Below are 20,108 nucleotides of genomic sequence, written 5' to 3'. Positions count from 1 at the left end.
ATGAGGGAGGAGCTAGAGGGATAGACCGTTGACCAGGCTCAGAGGCCAGGACACTCCTCATCACCTCAAAGGCTCCTCTCCCGGGAGACCTGAACACACCGCTCGAAGAAACAGGAATGGTCGGCTCCAAGGAGAGAGAAGGCTCGAGGCCGATGTCGGCGCCGAGCTTACCAAAGCGAAGCCCGAGAGGGAGAGCGGGTCGGACAAGGGTCCGATGCCACTAGCCCCCTCGGAGCCGACAGTGGAAACCCGACGACCGGATCCCTCCAAGGAAGGTCTCAAGGAGGAGATCGGAGCCGAAGACGATGGAGCCGAAGGATGTATCGGCTCCGCATCGAAACAGTCGCTGTCCCAAGAAGCTCCGGCTCCGAACTCTGGTGTGGAGTCGGAGGAGGAATCTCAAGAATGGGGCTATAGCCAAGTCTGTTGAGACGGGCTATGGAGCATTTGGGCCAGTGCCTGAGACTTCAACAGCCTGCTTACCACCCTCTCCAAATCGTGGTCAGACAGCCTGGAAGATCTCGAAGATCGGCTCCGATGGCTCCGCTCCGACAAAGAGGAGATCCCAGAGCCGAGTGAATACTTAGTATCGAAGGGGACCGGGATCTCTTACGGTCAGCCATCGGAGCCGAAGTCCCTTGAACCCCAGATGGAGCCGAGGATATCTCGGCTCCGATGCTGATAAAGTGTCGGCTCCAGCCGGGCCGACAAGGCCACAGTAGTCAGGGTATCGGAGCCGGTCGGCACCGAACCCACTACTCTAACAGAAGAAGTATCGACTCCAGCCGTATCGGCTCCGATGGAGCCGGAGCCACCGGAGGAGGCTTGGACACTGTAGCCTGAACCTTCGGTGGCTTAAGAGGTTTTCCTGACACTGGCTTAGGAGGAGAACCTTCAGGTTTAAGTAAACCTCGGAGGATTAATTTGCTCCTCCTTTCCTGCAGGACTCTCTGGCTAAAAGCATGACACAACGCACAGGAGTCCTGCAGGTGCAAAGGCCCCAGGCAATACACACAAGAAGTGTGACCGTCTGTCAGGGACATTTTCTGACAGCACTGGTCACACTTCTTGAAGCCTGAGACCTTGCCTTCTCTAGACATCCTAAAAGGATAGACACAAACAGTCCCCACAAACACACAACTTAATCCCTACACAGACACACAGGAAGGGAATAACTTGGGGAACTAGGCCTGACTAAAACTTTAAACTGAAAACTATTATAAAAGTTTAAAAGGAAGGGAATAGGGTGGGGTGTAACTAAGTACAGGCTAATCTAACACTAAAGGGAAAAAATAAACCCCTAACTGAACTTTTTCTTCTTTAACAAGAAAAAACTTACCTCAGCTGGCAAAGGAGACCTCTTTCGCTAAGCGGCAAACGAGATCTGAGGTAGTTCCGCCTTGCATCATGGGATATAGGGTTGCCTCGAGCTGGTAAAAGGAGTTCTCGAGCTAAAGCAAGTGCCGAGTCGGAGCCGAGGATCGGCTCCGAACCCATCCAGCAAGAATGAAGGCGAGATTGACAACTTAACATATGATATTAAAAATAAAAATATGTTAGATTCCAAAGCATTGCATGTGCATGAAGCTCATAATGGAAATGGAAATAATTATGCATTAACATTTGTTGATTGAGAAAGTCCAACTAGGACAGAGCCTATTTTCAGTAGAGGCTTGGACAGAAACACTTCAGAATGCATGTCTTTGGATTGTGGGAGGAAACCAGACTACCCAAAGGAAACCCATGTGAATGCAGGAAGGAGATGCAGACTCCACACAGAAGGTACCCCAGGCGAGAATAATCAAAACGGAGAACCTCTTGCTGTGAGGAGACAACGTTAACCACTGTACCACTGCACCACCATAATTTGTCATGTGATGGAGATAAAGTGTGTAGTTTAAAAGAAATGGAGTCAAGAATGATATTAAACTATAATAATAATAATAATAATAATAATAATTGCAGATCCAGATGGAATCACCACAGGAGATGGATTATCTCAAAGAAAGTATTTCTTTATTTGAACATGTAACATAAGCGCTTTCGCGTAGCTGACTACGCTTCTTCAGATGTAATTTAAAACTAAAAACCACAGTTATTTTATAAGACATTTCGGCGCACAAGCCAAAGAATAATTCAATTAAAATTCAATTAACAACACTACCGAATTAATTAATTAACTGCTCTCTTCTTTCAAAAATCATGAAAACAAAGCATATTGAACACAAAATAAAGCCTTTTGCCATTATTACTAAAGCACTTTTATAAAGCACTTTTATAAAACACGTAACCATTGTAAAGCTTCAACTCAAAGGAAATTTTTAAAACATTTAAAAGGCAACGAAGAGTAAATAGTATAACCAAACTCAAGGATAGACTGTTAAGGTAGTTTAAAAATTTTTTGATGTACATTTAAACAGTTCGGTAGCGTAAATCTGTCATTAAAATAACTGTCGTACAATCTATTTAGTTCTCAGAAACCATTGTATTAACCGATTCTTTCCAACAAAGCTTAGCTCTATTATTACACTAAGTGCAATGTAAACTGTAAAATATACTACATGTTAAGCTAAAGGTCTGCTTTCCTCAGCTTATATTAAGGGTTGTAAATTCATATTTGAACGGTTAGTTCATATGAGCATCCCATAAAGAACTTTTTAAAATAAAATTTTTTAATATTATCTTAAGGAAATTAGCGCTCAAGCTTCTATCAAACCTATGCCATCATGATTATACTAGAACTCATGTCGATTTGTCAGTAAGTTCTGTCAGCGTATTAATGCATAAACAGTATTTACATTCCAATATGTGACGTGTAAGTCAATTAAATTATATGCCTCATAAACCTTTCAAAAACAAAACTAAATATTATTTAGTTCATTGGGTTTTCAAGGTAGTTTTGCATTAAGCATTGAAGGCATCCCATACTGCGCATATACGGAAATTAACTCAATATCCGAGCTTTGTTCTAGTTTAAAAAATAATGATAAAAATGATAAAAATATAACATTTGTTATTATCACATGAGAACAACTCAAAATATCTAAACTTGCGAACATCTAAAGTATATCATAGTGAAATTTATATAAATACATTGCATAGTTCGGAATAATAACAAGATTAAGAACGCAATATACTTCCAGTGTGACAACAAGAATCAAATTCAGCATAACGCTGCATTAATAAAAATACATGTGATGCAGTATATAAGTTATTCATATTAAGTTACTATAGGATGTCTGAAACATTAACTCGTGAAAAAGGAAAAGTTACCAAAACAAATTGGTAAAAAACTCGTAAATAACTGTCGTATTTTATGAAATAATGTGCTAAGACATACTACTGGCCAGGGTACCCATTATAGTTCCAAAATTCATAAACTAATTGTAAAATTTATGAATGAATTATGCAAAAAAATGTGTAAATAAACTTAGTTCATTTTTAACTAGATACTATAATATTAAAATTTTAAAATTTATTTTAAAAGGTATAAATATAATAAATATATATACACATTTATGACTCAAAAACATTATCAAGTTCATTTTAATGATGTGTATATTTAGTTCATTTTTAACTAGATGTTATTTTATAATTTTAATAATTTATTTTAAAAGGTATGAATATAATAAATATGCGTATAGTAATGAATCAAAAAACATTATCAAGTTCATTATAATACATAATATATATTATATTAAACTATAATACTTTGAAACTCTTTGGTTTGAATACAAAATCAATTGAAAAGTATTCATTTGAAGAGTTTCCCCTTGGTCTCTAAGTCAAAAATTAAACTGAATATGTATGTTAATTGATTGATTAATTAACTGACATACCTCTCAACTATTCAGATTTTCATAGAATGTCCAGATTTTTGCCTCATATTTTGGTCTGTTCCTCATAAAATTTGTGTTTTTTGGGCAAATCACTAATGACTGCAGTTACTAAATAATGACATACATTTGAGTTTCAGACCTCAAATCCTTCAGAAAATGCATGCTAACAGAAATCCAGTAATTCTAGTAACTTTCTAAGTTTATAAGTGCAATATTTAAAATACACCCCTATTTTGGGGCCTTTGTCTCCCCATTATTTTAGGCTTTGTCCAGATTTCTTGTGCTAAGAAGTTAAGAGGCATGTTAATTGATTATGGCAAAGTATACATAAGATGTGGTCATAAAGCTCTGGTTTACTTGTTAGAAGGTAAAGAGCCACGGTACTAGCGTAATAAACTTACTTAGCTTATACTATCGCACAGGTGTGTTCTTTATTTTGTACTTGTTAAGTATGTTGAGATCATTACTCCCCTTTTCCTTTGTCCCTGATATTCTGTTGAATATCCATACTGACATCCTTTTTATGTCAAATTTACATGCAATTTATTTCCAAATGTGTCTTCTGCAACACTATTTGCACTCTGCATTTTTAAATGAAATTCAATACTCTTTCCTTTTTGCCTGTACCTGTAAGGCCATTTACATTCCAAGATAGTAAGGCTAGAGTAGCCATTATATTAAAAAGCTTTTGTTCCCACCTATTATACATGTCAGTTTTTTTGAATGTGTATTTCTAGCTTTTGTCTTACATGTAATTACTGTTTGGCAGCTTAACTTTCTATACAGTTGTTTCTTCTCATCTCCTTTTGTACCTATGTCACACTTTTGAAGACGTTTTTCTTTAATGAAAACCTCAAACAAAAAATTATATACATTTTAAGAACACATCCCTATCCCTTGTTAACTTAGAATGAACACACAAAACGGTGTACATTTTCAAGAAATGAAGTTTAACCCACCAGATAGAAACAACTACCCCAAGTTGATAGCTGCACCCGAGGTATTACCTAATGTAAAATTAAGGTTAATCATATTAAGAAGCATGTTACAGCTTCTGTTGCCCCTTACACTGATTGCTGTCTTTTCTTTTCTTAGATCTGTTCTCCTCCTAGATGTGAAAAACAGCTTGTGTGCTTTCAGAAAACATTGACTTAGCCCAAACAAAAAGTGCGTTGGCTACCTTTAAATAAAAGTAAATTGTGCAGTGGCTGATGGGGTGGCTACTATCTCTTATTCATGTCCCATAATTTCAGACTTTAGTTTTTACTGAACTGCTTGTCATTGTACCTTTAAATTTTTCCCTTCAGCAAAGAAGGCTCAGAACGTTCAAGATTAATTGCTTGTACCAGAACACAGCTTGATTCTATGTAAAATTAATCAGCAATGAGAAAAAAATAACTCTGCAGATGGAATAAGGATTCTTTGTAAATTTCACTCAGAACACATTGTACAAAATTCCTGGGCAAACTATCTTCAGATGCAGGCTTAATGGAGAAAAAAAAAACAAGGTAATATCTTTGTAGATGCAAGAAACTTAACATTTCACACCTTCCATCATTTGTCTTATTTTTCAAGCCTTTTCACTTAGATAAAAATTATAGCTTAAACTAAAGACATTAATCTAGATATTCGCCCTTGTCAAAAATAGGGAAATAATGATCTTAATTCTGTATATAATCAGTAGACTTTTACACTTCACCCCAGCAGAAGATCACATCATTATATCAACTTAAAATTGCTTCATCCACCCTTTAGCTTGTCATATCATAAAGCCTACAATTCTTAAAACTAAGAAAACAAATTTGTTTACTTTACTATCCTTAACATATTCACAACAGTCACTGAAAAATCTCCACCTCACATTTAAAAATGGAAAAGGTTTCACTGGCAAAGTTTCTCTATGAGCTTTACTACCAGAAGAATGAGAAGCAAAGTCCTCTTCTGCTTGCTGGCTATCTTTTTTGTTGGACAGTTTTATTTTTTTCTTAGCCTGTTCTGCATTTAAAAATGCATTTGATGTTCTAGGATATACCTTTCTCTTGATGTTCCCTGACTGCTAGATTAAATTATCTTCTCTTCTGCCTAGAGTACAGTGAATCACCATTTTCTACAAACAATCTGCTGTCTTCAATTTTTAATACTTTTCCTCCCTGCCACAGTTTTGTCAGGCTCAAATCTTTCTGATGGTATGATTGCATCTTTACTAATATAGATCTTACCTGCTTTCTCATGGTCAGGGTCGGAGCATATGCTTTATGTGCCCTTTCAGTTAACAAATCCTGTTATTACTTACTTTTGCTTTCATAAAATTAATACACTCTATTCCTTCCAGCTAATCTAGTTCAGCAGAACATCAGAGATTTTCTCTGCAGGATGTATCTTCTAACTCTACTAATTTCTGAAACAAGTCTTCTTGAAAAGCCTCTTACTCAGACAGCCTTTCTTCATTTCAACCTCTGATTTTTTTTCAGCTTTATCAGTTCATCTGAATAGCTAGTTAAAGCTTCTTCTATTTTTTTCCAGCCTTTTATTAGGGTCTATATTAGATCAGCGAACGCTTAAACAAGCGAATGCTGATTGATCGACCTTATTTTAGCGAAAGTTACAAGCATCGAAGCAACAGAAACTCAGATTTTTTCCTAGGGAAAGAATTCGGTTGTCCGTTTCTGTTGCTTCAGTATTTTCAGTGCTGTGGTGGAAAGTTACAGGTCAGATTCAGGTAAGTGTGCAATTGTGTGGATGTGAGTGTTAGGGTGGGTTAGGTGAGTTAGGGTTAGGGCTCAGGTTAGGTATGTGTGCGATTGTGTGGACATGAGAGTTAGGGCGGATTTAGGTGAGTTAGGGTTAGGGAGCGGGTGAGGTGAGTGTGTGACAGTGACGGACCTTAGGGTTAGGGTTTGGGTTAAGGTAAGTGGATAGTTAGTGGTGTGTGCATAGTTTAGTGTAGGGTTAGGTGTCAGATTTTCGGTGTATGTCTGTGGATTTCTGTTTGGTGTGCTTGTGTTGTGTGTATGTGCTTTGGATCAGTGATTTTTTTCCCTAGGGAAAAAAATTGATGATCTGACAGTTCGAGATTTTAAGCTTTTGCTTACATAAGGTGGATCAATCAGTGTTCGCTTTTTTTAAGCATTCGCTGATCTAATATAGACCCTTTTATTATTTGTGTTGATATAGTCCTTCAGTGTTTCATTTATTTTAATTTCTTTTGAGTACATTTATTTTTTCCTCTAAATTACTGGAAGCCATCTCTTGCATCAAAGCTGACGCTCTAACCACTTTTTGCTGAATAGTTGCAGGATTCTTCCCAGCCAATGTTTTATCTTTACCTTTTCTGGTTGATTTTCTTCCAGGTTTCCTAAATTTCTTCTTTGCTGTCATCCATACTATGTATATAATAGCCAGTAATTTATTTTTCCCACCATGACAATTACAATATCTCCCTTTTCTTGGTTTATGTTTTCACACTGAGAGAGATGCAATTTAGGTGTTGATTTTTGTACAGCCATCTTGGGAGTCATCTCCTGGATATGATTTGTCATGGGTCTAGAAGGGGAGCAAATCTGAGACATGGATTTCAATTGGTGCAACATTCATAGCTCAAAGCATTAGCACTGTGATTTGACCACTTGGTAATATAATGTGGTAGTTAAGTCTGTTAAATGACAATTTGAGAGATTATAGCAATGAGTCTGTTAAATGAAAAGAGTATTTGTTGAATGCTTCTCAGTTGGAGGTATGCTGAATGTTTATGTAAAACAGGGAATGTGCTTTTGGTTACAATAAATGGGTGTGTGTATTAGTGCCAAGACCTTTGGATGTGGATGTGTGTTTGTGTGTGTGTGTGTGTGTGTGTGTGTGTGTGTGTGTGTTTGTCGGTTAGAGCTGCCATAAGGGTTAGGTTAGGAACAGGTTTAGTGTTATGTGTTTGTGTTGGTATTTGCATAGTGTATGTATCTTGTGCACAGGTAGCGATAATAAAAGGTTTCTTTGTAGGACAAAGGGTTGGGGCTAGGGCAGAGGCAGGTTTACAGTTAGTACACATGAGTAAGGTGGAGCAAGAGTCAGTGTTAGCTTTTTTTATTTTCCTTTTGCAATCATCAGTACATTATGGGCTATAGGTTACTTGTATAGCTTTCAGTATTTTGACACTCGGGACTTTGCTTATCAAGGAAAGCATGTTTCATTTTTTTTATTTGGTAACTTTTACATTTGGGATTAGTAACTGTATTTTTATCTATATCTGTATGTATCTGTATCACTCTACATCTATGTATTTATACACTTTTTCTGTTTGTTAATATACATGGGCTGGCCACTTGTTCCTGTTGGCCACAAGCTAACCTCAAAAGACAGCAGAAGACTCATTTGCAGTTACAGAAGTATAATCAGTCCAAATATAGAACAGTATTTGTAAACGACTGCTATAATACATGTTAAATATATGGGGGTCTGAATACCTGGCACTGTGGGAATTGGGAATGTTTCTGTGATGAAAGGTGTTAAGACATATGTTCTTGTACCTCAGAGTACAACACATTTCATTTATTACACTCCAAATTCCCATATATGCAACTTATTGTTTTTGTTTTATGTAGGATTTTGTACAGAACTCTATTTGGGAATGATTTCAGTGGAATGTAGTATTATATTACTTTTTCATTTTTTGTGCAGGCACATCTAGTGCAGTGGTGGTAGTTAGATTTGTGAATAGGATGGGTTTAATAATTTCACTGCATTTTTTGTATTTTTGGTTCAGGTTTTATGTTATGTGTATGTGAATTTATGTTACATTTGTCCATAACAGTCTTTGGTGTTTTGTGGCACTGTTTCACTGTTCATTTATGTTACTTATGTATGTTTATAAAGGTTTATTTATGTGCATTGTGTATCTTGTGGTTAGTGCTGATTTTGTGCTATGGCTTGTTTTTTATATTGTGATATGAGGTTGTGTATATATTTATGGGGTTTGGACCTTTTTGACAGCAGGCAAGTCACTGAAAGTCAATTTCTTTGAGATAGTTCTATTAAAATGGTATAGCCTGGAATTTTGCAGAAAGGAACTGTATCCCGGACTCCCATGTAGGAAGTCCCCCCCCCCCCCCCCCCAGCATCTGCTTACTTAAATAAACATCCTTTAGGGTTGTTCTCCTTCTGGGAAGGGGAATTAACATAATGAAATGGTCTTTTAATGAGACAGGTCCCAGTTAAATGGCTTGCTCCTGTTTTAGGTTGTTACCTATTTGCTGTTCTTTGTGTTTCTTTTTATTTTGCACCTGGGCTTGCTGTACTGCATTACACATGTAGTTTGGGAGACTTTTTTAAATTTTATAAATGTGTTTTTTGTAGCATCATTTTTTACATTCATTTTTTTAGAGCATGCTGTATACAGTCTCCTTTGTGTTTAGGCAGTTAATTGATTTATAATGCAAGTCCGTTTAGTTTATTTTTCATTTTTTCACTGTAGGTAGCATTTTAAAGGTATATATTATGCTGTTTACTTTCATAATTATGTATTGCTGCATTGTTGTTGTATTTTTTCCTAGATGTATTTTGTGTTTTATTGTTTCCTTAAGTTGTGGTGACTGACTGCTTTGGAGCAAGGAGGGAGAAAGGGAGAGCTGGATTTAATGATATCTGTTGTCTTCACCAAAAGATTTTTCTTCTGACAAACCCCAAGCACTTGGATTTGAAAAGATAAACGGTGTTGATACTGGCACCCAAGCATTTCAGATACCACTGTTTCTTTCTCGTGTGGAGCTTGTCATGGGTATCATGAGAATCATAGATCCCATGAGATCGAAAATCCTGAGATATTCCATTGCAGTGACCAAACTCCAAGTGGAAAACCTTAGAAACAGATGTAAATACGGATCTATTTTTTTTCCTGTGGAAGAAAAGCTCTTTGAACTGAGTTGTTAATTGCCATCCCAGGAACGCAGTCATGTGTGAGGGAATCAATAAAGACTTTTGAGTGTTCTCTTGGAATCTCAGCTTATGTAAGACACAACAGACAGATTTCTGACACTTTGAAAAAGATTTTGCAAAGATAAGCAAGTTATCTAAATATGGAAAAATGTGGACACCATGTAGCCTGCAATGAGCTATAACTGGAGACAGACACTTTGTGAACACTCTTGGTGCAGTGGATAGTGTAAAGGTTAAGGCAGAGAACTGATAATATGATCCAGTCACACAAAACCTTAAGAAATGTCTAAAGTCTGGATGAATAGAGATGTGATGGTAAGCACCTTATAAGTCTAGTGTTACAAGGAAACTTGAAAGAGGATGAAGGGTTAACAGGTTGTGAAGTGAAATCATTTTGAATCAGGGCAGCACCATGAGCAGAAGCAGGTTTAGGAAAGAAAGATCCAGAAACTGTCTCCAGGCATTTTTGTTCTTCACACTAGAAACATTTTTGAATAAAACGCCTTCTGTAATTGGAAAATAGGAACTGATTCTATCAGTCCTTACAGCACGGGATGAAGAACAGGTGGAAACAAAAGAGCCTGATCTGGAGGGTGAGGAATGACCTCTGAAAAGGAGGAATTTCCTCTCACTGCCATTTGTAACCATGATGAATGAAATTCAGAACCCATTTCTTTGAAGCAATCTGCTGCCAAAGAGAAAAATGGAGATTAATACCTTCTGGAAGAAAATGGGGGCGAGGGTCGAGTGGGTCACAGTGTCTCAGGAATAGTCATTCAGACATACTGGAGTGTCCTTGGTTTTGGAAGGTTAAAGACGTCTTTTTGGAACTTCGTTGCCATTCCTTCTTAAATATCTGCTTACCTGAATTCTGCTGAGAATGTTTATTCTGTTTTCTGTCAAAAATGTAAGAGGAGAAAGAAAAGCTCTTGGACAATTTGTAAAAGGAGGACTGAAACATCTTAGAGAATTCCTGGATCAGCTTGCCCCTTACATCACACTTTGATCACCTCTGCAGCAGAAGGGCCAAAGGGAGTACTTAAAATGTCATTTTTAATATCATCTCAAAGGTTCTGAGAATGCAGCCATGCAAAATCTCATTAAAACAGTACCAATGGCTATAGATCTGGAAGAAGTATTGTATCAACAAGAATAAGAAGTTATGTCTTACCATAACGTTCCATGTTAGTTGTCTTCTTCTCGCCTTCTTTCTTGCTGGATGGGTTCGGAGCTGAATCTCGGCTCCGACTCCGCCTATACTATAGCTCGAGAGCTATTTTTACCGGCTCGAGGCAGTCCTATATCCCACAATACCATGCGCTAACTCCCCAGATCTCGTTTGGAAGCTAAGACACAGTATAAACAACAATCTTATAATAATAAAAATATTATAACCCTCTTATTAGAAGATTACCTGCTAGTAACGCTAAGGATACCAGGAAAAGACGCAATATGTTGCGTCTCCAAAAAGGAAGGACTCAATCTCAAGTCTGTCCAGGCTAGGGGGCAGGAGGGAGGGACGCAAGAAAGAAGGCGAGAAGAAGACAACTAACATGGAACATTATGGTAAGACATAACTTCTTAATGTTAAGTTGTCATTCTCGCCTTCATTCTTGCTGGATGGGACAGCGTCCCTAGCACCTTAGTCCTGGGTGGCTCAACGAAACAGACTCCTGAGTACAGTGGAACCAAAATCAGCTCTATTTCTGGTGGCTAAGTCAAGCTTGTAATGAGCGATAAAAGTATGTTTGGAAGCCCATGTAGCAGCTGCACAAATAGCATCTAGTGGTAACCTTGCTTGAAACGCCGTTGAAGTTGATAGAGCCCTGGTTGAATGAGCCTTAGGCCTAGAGGGGAGTTGCTTGTGTCGCAACTCATAGACCAAGGTAATGATAGATGTCAGCCATCTGGAAAGGGTAACTTTGGAAACTGGAAGCCCTTTCTTGCCTGCCGCATAAGAGAGAAAGAGCTGATCTGACTTTCTGAATTGTTTTGTCCTGTCTAGGTAATAGCGTAATTGGCGATGAACATCTAATGAATGTAACTTTTGTTCAGCCCTGTTGGTATAATCTGGGAAAAAGACAGGTAAGTCAATAGAATGATTCAAATTTGCTTCCGATAGCACTTCTGGAAGGAAAGAAGGGTTTGTTCTGAGAGTTACCCTGTCTTTATGAAAAACCAAGTACGGAGGACGGACAGACAAGGCTTGAGTTCCGAGACCCTTCTGGCGGATGTTATAGCTACTAAAAACAGCGTTTTCCAAGAAAGTAGTTTGAGGGAACAAGAAGCTGCAGGTTCAAAGGGGGGCAGAATTAGTGAAGTTAGAACTAAATTCAAGTCCCATTGTGGAGGTGGATCTTTCACTGGAGGTCTGAGCAAAAGGATACCCTTGAGGAAGGCTTTACAGAGTTTGTGGGACATAATATTTGCTTCTGAGAGTCCAACATGAAAATTAGCAATGGCCGCTAATTGTACTCTGATAGTGGCCGATGATGATCCAGAATGAAAAAGTTCCGCCAGAAAATCCAGAACCTCATGAATGGGTGCATGAAAGGGATCTAAAGACCTGTTTTGCGCCCAAAATGAAAAATGCTTCCATTTACTAGCATAAGTCTTCCTAGTATTGGACTTATGGGAGGCCAGAATGATATCACGAACAGGAGGAGAAATAAGGGGAAGCCTGGCTATGGCAGGAAGTGGAGCAACCAAGCTGTGAGGTTGATGGAATGTAGAGACTGATGCAGCTTGCCCGTGAGGTGGGTCAATAGATTTGGAAGGGGTTCCAGATGCCAAGGCTCTTCCAGTAGATATTTGTGCAGGAACGGGAACCAAACTTGCCAAGGCCAAAAGGGGCAATGAGGATCATTTTGGATCTCAACGCAATTGCTTTCTGAATTAATTGTGGAATCAACGGAAAGGGGGGAAAGGCATAAAGAAGACCCCGGGGCCAAACGTGAACAAGAGCGTCTCTGAGGGGTTGGCCTGGCAGAGGAAAAAGTGTGAAGAAGTCGAGGCACTTGCTATTTTGGGGAGTTGCGAAAAGGTCGCAGCAAGGCTGGCCCCACTTCCGAAAGATTCCGTCTGCTACCGCTTGATTTAGAGACCACTCGTGAGGCATGAAGATAGTTCTGCTCAATCTGTCTGCTATGACGTTGGACCTCCCAGGGATGTGCGTTGCTATCAGAAACCGTTGAGATGAAATCGCCCATTGCCAAAGTCTGAGTGCTTCTTGACAGAGGGGATACGACTTTGTTCCACCCTGCTTGTTTATATACCACACCACAGACATATTGTCCATCTGAATTGCTATAGTCCCTTGGGGAAGAGAGCTCTGAAGGGCTTGCAATGTCAAAAGCACCGCCCTCATCTCCAGAACATTTATGTGCAAGTGGCATTCTGATTGTTGCCAAATGCCCTGGACCGTCCTGCCCTGATAATGCCCCCCCCACCCGATCAGGGAAGCATCCGTTGTGACAGTGGCAACTGGAAGGGGGAAAAATAGGGGTCTGCCTTGAAAGAGTTGAGGGGAAACCATCCACCAGGAGAGATGTTTCTTGCAAGATGGGGTTATCCAAATGTTGTGGGTCATTGGTAGCTGTTGAAAAGACCACTGAGAAAAGAGCATCCACTGAAGGAGTCTCATGTGGAAGTGAGATAATGGAAGTAGAAGAATTGCCGCCGCCATGAGGCCCAACACTTTTAACACTCGGTTGACCTGGACTTTGTTGGGCTGAAAAAGAGTCTGAACATTCCGCCTGATGTCTGCCACTCTCTGTGGTGGTAGTGTTGCAGACATTTCTGTGGTGTTTAACACGGCGCCTATAAAGTTGATACATTGACAAGGCAACAAGGAGGACTTTGCAAAATTTATAGAAATACCCAGACTGTTGCAAAGCTGAATAGTGTAATCCCTGGCCATTATGAGATCCTGTTTGGTGGTAGCGGAAATGAGCCAGTCGTCTAAGTATGGAAACACCTGGAATCCTTTCTGTCTCAGGTGAGCTGTGACCACTGCCAGACATTTGGTGAACACCTGGGGGGCTGTGGTGAGACCAAAGGGCAGGGCTCTGAATTGAAAATGACTGACTTCCAGCCAGAAGCGGAGAAACCTCCTGGAGGGTCTGTGTATCTTTATGTGATAGTACGCGTCCTGGAGGTCTAACGAGCACATCCAGTTGTCTCTGCCCAAAAAGGGTAGAATGGACTGCAGTGTCACCATCCGAAATTTTGTCTTTAGCACAGATTTGTTTAACCTGCTGAGATCCAAAATAGGTCTCCAGTCTCCTGTCTTTTTTGGTACTAAAAAGAACCTAGAGTAAATTCCGGACCCTAGCTGATCTGCTGGGACTGCCTGGATGACTCTTTTTGCTAATAGCTTTCCTATTTCTAGCTGAGCCTGACCCCTTTGTGCGGGTGGTACATCTGGTAGGGGTCTTGGCAGTTGTACCGGGGGGGGTGGTAAAAGGGATTTTGTAACCCTCGGATATGATCTTCTGTACCCATGTGACTTGGGAGAGGGATTGCCAGGCTTCCGGGTACAGAGATAATCTTCCCCCGACTGCCTCCGAAGGCGGACAGTCGGGCAGCTTCTCAGGGATGCTGAAAGGGTTGATCAGGAAAAGATTCCCTAGAACCCTGATTCTGAAGACCCCCTCTGCCCCTAGGATGGCGTCTGTTGTTATTTCCCCCTCTGCCTCTAGGGGGAAAATCACCACGTGCGGCAGGTGCGACTCCCTGGGGTTTGCGGAACCACATCTTCCCTCCCTTCTGTCCCTTGGGATAAGGTCTAGAAGGGGTGGAAAAACAGACTCCCACGGCAGAGAGAGTCTTACCATCTTGCTCGCATCTGGTGAGGGTATTCTTCACCTGAGGTCCAAACAATTCCGAACCATCAAAGGGGGTGTTAGTGAAGGACGCCTTGAAGGGATCTGCAAAGTTACAGAGCAGCATCCAAGTGTGACATCTTAACGCAACGCCTGTCCCAGCGGCTCTGCTCACTCAATCGGCTGCATAAGAAATTAGCCGCATGGAGGAGTTAACGATGGAGTTCAGGGTAGCCAGCTGAGAGTTTATTTTGTCCTAAAACCCCGCAGCAGAAGGATCCTGTACCATTTCACCCAGCTCTTTGAGCAAGTCTCTTTGAAGGCGGGTGAAATGACACAAATAGTTCAGCGATCGCATGGAAAAAGTCGCTGAAGCAAAGGTCCGCTTGCCATACCTGTCCATGGTCCTGGACTCTTTGTTAGGAGGATGAACAGATACAGAAGGATCAGCCAACTCCTTCTTAGTGGCTGCTGCTACCACCATAGCATCAACTGACACACCTTTGGTAAGAAAGGATTTATCATCTGGTGCAGAAATAAATTTAGAAGGCCTCCTAGGGGTAGGTTCCATTGAATCAAGAGCTGCCCACGCCTTTCTAGCCACTACCTCCATTAGTGGGTCGAAAGGGGGGGACACCCAGGAGGTGGAAGGGCGAGATCCAAAAGCGTCAAGGTAAACTGACTCATCCTCGGAAGGTTTGAGAGTGGACCAATTTCCCCTCTGTCTAAGGATTTCCAGGATGTCTGAAAAGGAGACATCCTCAGAGGGGGATCTGGGGGAACCTTCCGACTCATCCAAGTCAGTGTCCGACGTGACAGACTCGGGGGAGTCTATGTGCTTCCTCTTGCACTTTCTTTTCCTAGGGGGTTCCCGTGAAACTTCAGGGGAGCCCTCTGAAGAGGAGGAGACACCCAAAGTGGGTACCCCACGCTTTGGATCTCTGCTGACAGGTGCAAGAGAATGGCCAGAGACCGTAACAGGTGCTATGGAGGGAGGAGCCGCAGAACTTAACCTTGGAGTGGACACTGGGTCCAGCACACTCCTCATCATCTTGAAGGCTCCCCCATCAGACACCAAGGGCAGCACCGGCTCTGAAGAGACCAGAACCACCCCCGGAGCCGACAGAGAAGGCTCCGAGAATGATGTCGGGGCCGAACTAACCAGAGCCGAAGCTCCGAGAGGGAGAGCGGGGTCGGACAAGGGTCCGATGCCACTCGCCCCCTCGGAGCCGACAATGGAGTCCCAGCGCCCGGACCTCTCCACGGGTGGAACCAATGAAGGGGTCGGAGCCGACGACACCGGAGCTGAAGAAGGAAGTATCGGCTCCGACGTAGGCAAGGTCACGGTTCCGAGGAACTCCAGCTCCGAGCTCGAGTGATGAGTCAGAGGAGGAATAGATAATTGTAATGAAGGAGCCACAGTCTGGTGAGATGGGCTTTGGAGCATTTGGGCCAGTGCCTGAGATTTTATGAGTCTACTGACCACCCTCTCAATGTCATGGTCCGAAAGCCTAGACGACCTTGATGAATGACTCCGCTCCGATAAGAGAGGGGATCTCGGAGCCGATCTAACGGACTCTAGGGACGGGGACCTAGAGCACTTGCGCGCTGGGATCAGCTCCGATGATGGTTTTGGAGCGGAAACCACTTTGCTCGCCTCAGAGCCAGCTGGAACCGAGGTCGGAGCCATCTCTATAACGCCAGCCCTCGACTCAGAAGCTGGAGCCGAGGGTTTGGCAGTTTTTGATGACTTCCCCGAACCAGACTTGGACAGGGAGTCATCAGCCTTCAACAAGCCCCTTAAAATTAGCTTGTTACGCCTCTCCTGCAGGACTCTTGAACTAAATCCGTGGCAAATGGAACAAGAGTCCTGCAGGTGTAAAGGCCCCAAGCAATAAACACAAGAAGTATGACCGTCTGTCAGAGACATTTTCTGACAGCACGAGTCACACTTCTTGAATCCTGAGACCTTAGGGTCTTTTGACATAGTCCTGACCACTAAGAGAAAAAACACAGTCAGCCCACACACAGACACACAATTTAAAATTAAAAATAGTTGAGGGGACTGACTAAACCCACACACACACAGATAGGAAGGGGTGGGGAACTGAGGTAAAGCCCGTAGGCCCAAAATAAAAAATTAACTAAGGGAGCTACTAGTAGAAGGGATTCAGAAAAGGGATCTAAACCAGGATATTTACTGTGAAAAAACTACTGAAAAACTAGTTTGATTAAGTAAAAAACTCCTTACTGACCTGAGCCGGTAAAATAGACAACCTCGTAGCGAAGCGGCAAACGAGATCTGGGGAGTTAGTGCATGGTATTGTGGGATATAGGACTGCCTCGAGCCGGTAAAAATAGCTCTCGAGCTATAGTATAGGCCGAGTCGGAGCCGAGATTCGGCTCTGAACCCATCCAGCAAGAATGAAGGCGAGAATGACAACTTAACATTAATACATACAGTGCAAACAATGCATAGTGATCTGTGCAAAAGAAGAAAATAAGTTATTTAAAACAGATTTTTCCTCACAAGAAGAAACTGCAGATGAAACATTCCTCGTACTTTCAAAATTTTTCAGAACAAACTTTAACATATGAACCTAACAATTCAACATTCTGAAAATCAAAGTTGCAAAAGTAAACACTTTTTCCCCATACAAATCAATAACTTTTCTATCCTTATCAGAAAGACTAGGATTGGACTAAGTGCTTAGCAGCAGTAGGATCAACTAAGACTGTATAGTTCCTAGGTCAGATTTGGGACTAGTGTTTAAAATTTAAAAGAATGAGGAATTTTATACATCATGGCTGCCTTTTTTAGGGACAGCTGGCTGACTAAAATGAAAATTGCAGGCAGTAACATAGAGATCTTCTAAACTGACAAAACAGGAGGAGAGTGTGTATTTCAGGAAACTTCTTCTGCAACAACTGGTAGTATTTTCTGAGGGATTGAGAAACCTTATGTTCTCCCTCTGAAAATACTGGCACATTGTAGCAATACTCTTAAAGAAAAAGAAACCCCAACAGGGAGAATAAGAAACCAAGTTCTCCTCTGAGTCTGAATCAGAAATCTGAGGAAAAAGCCCTGAATCCATCCCTGCATCTTCCTGTTAAAATTCAAAATATTGGAGCTCTTCAGGAAAAGATGAATCCCTCTGTCTTTTACCAGAAGCTACTTTACAAAAGGGATCAACAGCCTGAATTAAACCCTGAAGCAAGCCCAGTAAACTACTACTGTTTAAAGAAATTTGATGAGGAGAAGACAAATGCTTGGTTTTCCTTTTCTTTTAGACAGAAAAAATGGGGCCAACCATGTTACTAAGAGCAGCAGCTGCTTCCCTAGGGAAGGACACAGCATTCTGACACAATGGGGAACCTCCCCTGTTCCCTCTCCCAGGACTGAGATGAGTGGCTGTCCTTTGCCCATTGAAGGGACTCCAACAGTCACAGAGGACATGGCTAACCTCCCGTCCATAGTGCCTGTAGGTGCTACACCAAAGAGATCTGGGTTAAAAGATGACAGGCATGTGATATAACAAATGTCCACAGTAGAGTAACCCACCTGAGGCTGAGGCAAATTGCTCTCCTGTTGTGGTGGCAAAGGCTGTTTGCTTAACTTTTTCATTTTGTGGCTGAAAGAAGGACTGATCATGAAAACAATAGTCTGTTATGTGTTCAAGCCAGAAATTGTGCCTGTTTCCTGGGGAAGATAAGCAGCAATTGCTGGTAAAACTACCAGTCCACAAAAGTTACTTTTTTTACTGAAAAAACACTATGCCAGTCCTACCAAGGAAAAATAAACACAATTTCTCCACAGAAAATACGTTTTTAGTTAGTTAAGTTAATACTACTTTTAAACTGACAGAAAAATTGAATTTGCTGTTTAAAAGTACACCACAGCCTCGAGATAATCTGTTAAAACCAACACTCCTACCTTAAAATAACTTTCATGAAGGGCAAAGCAATAAAACATCAATAAATTTAAGAAAATGGAAGTCCCCCCCCCCCCAAGGGGAACCTATCTGCCCAGCAAAGAAAAGCAAAAGCTGAATGTCGATCCTCATAAGCCTCAGAGAACCGTACTCTTCAATGGCAGTAAAGATCTGAGAGGTTTCGATCCAAAGCTTGCATTTTAGTCAGCTCAGCTCAAGCTGCTTGACAGTTTGGGTATGAGAAATGTGCCCTGAAGCTTTGGAAAATGGCCAGTCATTATATCCTTGGAAGGCTATAACCCATATAACTAATTCTGCTGCAGCAAGGATCAATATGATGAACACTTCCTGTGCTTTCACTTCATTCAGCTTCCAGGTCTTCAGTCTAGTCTCTGTTGACCTTAAAGCCTTCTCTGATCACTGCTAGTAGCTGATTGAGGCTACCAGCGGTTTATGCTGTGGGCTCTTTCACAGGGGATGACATTGCAGTCTCTGAATGTATCCTAATTCCCTTTTCTTATTAGGAGGAAGTCTACCAAAGTTGAATGTTGGCCACTCTTGTGATATCTCTCTTGTTGAACTATTTGTTGACCACCATCATGCCATTTTTTCCCCAGACAAAATTTAGAATGGCCTCTTCTTCTTTATTCCTGTTGCCTTACTTGTGTGGACCCAGGCAATTCTCATATCCTGTTCTCTCTGTCCAATATGAACATTTAGGTCCACATTATCAAAACCATTTCATATTGTCCTGCTTTATCTAGTGGATTCTGCAACAACTGCTTGAATGCATTATTTTCCTCACTATCAAAATCCTGTTGTGGGGCATTGGCTGAGATTATGAATACTGTCCTATCTTTACACTGGAGTCTAGTTACCATGAGTGTATCACTAATTCTGATGACATCTCACTGTCTTCTGAAGCCTCTCTCTCACCACAACTCAACACCATTTCTAATAGAAAAACAAAACTATCACCACACTCTGTGAGCGGTCAGGTCCAAGAACAAAGCAGAATCCAATAATAAGATAAAAACCAAAAGGACCCAATGAAGAGGCTATAGTTTCCAGTTTAAAAACACAGTTTTAATCCACAAAAAGGAAGCACAAGTGCTTTTGTAGGTACAAATCCCACTTCTTCAGATGCTAATAAGAAGTTATGCACCTACCATAACGTTCCATGTTAGTTGTCTTCATCTCGGCTTCTTTCTTGCTGTTTGGGATCGGAGCTGATCCTCGGCTCCGACTCGGCCATCTTCAATAGCTCGAGAGCTGTTTACTGGCTCGAGGCTACCCCTTATCCCATGATGCCTAGCGATAGCTACCCAGATCTCATTTGAAATAGCTAATCCAGACATAATAAGAGAGAAATCAGTTATCAAAAAACTGGTTGTTTCATGCATTCTAATATCTAGAATAGGTTAGGAAGAGCTGGCCAGAAGAATAACAATAAAAGAATACTCAGCCAGTGAAGAAAGGGACTCCTCTCAATCCACTAGGATGGAGGACGGAGGGAGGGATGCAAGAAAGAAGGTGAGATGAAGACAACTAACATGAAACGTTATGTTAGGTACATAACTTCTTAATGC

The 20,108-nt window shown here is 41.1% G+C and overlaps 1 protein-coding gene across 1 annotated transcript in view; it reads right to left on the bottom strand.

The window, feature by feature from the left end:
* The window catches only part of TET1 (tet methylcytosine dioxygenase 1), a 1,437,723-nt gene that overhangs the window by 128,203 nt on the left and 1,289,412 nt on the right, over window positions 1–20,108 (bottom strand). The window lies entirely within an intron of this gene.

This window comes from Protopterus annectens, chromosome 14.part0 (assembly GCF_019279795.1).
Source record: "Protopterus annectens isolate FY-2018-M chromosome 14.part0, PAN1.0, whole genome shotgun sequence".
Taxonomy (NCBI): domain Eukaryota; kingdom Metazoa; phylum Chordata; order Ceratodontiformes; family Protopteridae; genus Protopterus; species Protopterus annectens.
The sequence above is the reverse complement of the archived record's forward strand: the minus strand, read 5'-3'. Positions and strand labels throughout refer to the sequence as shown.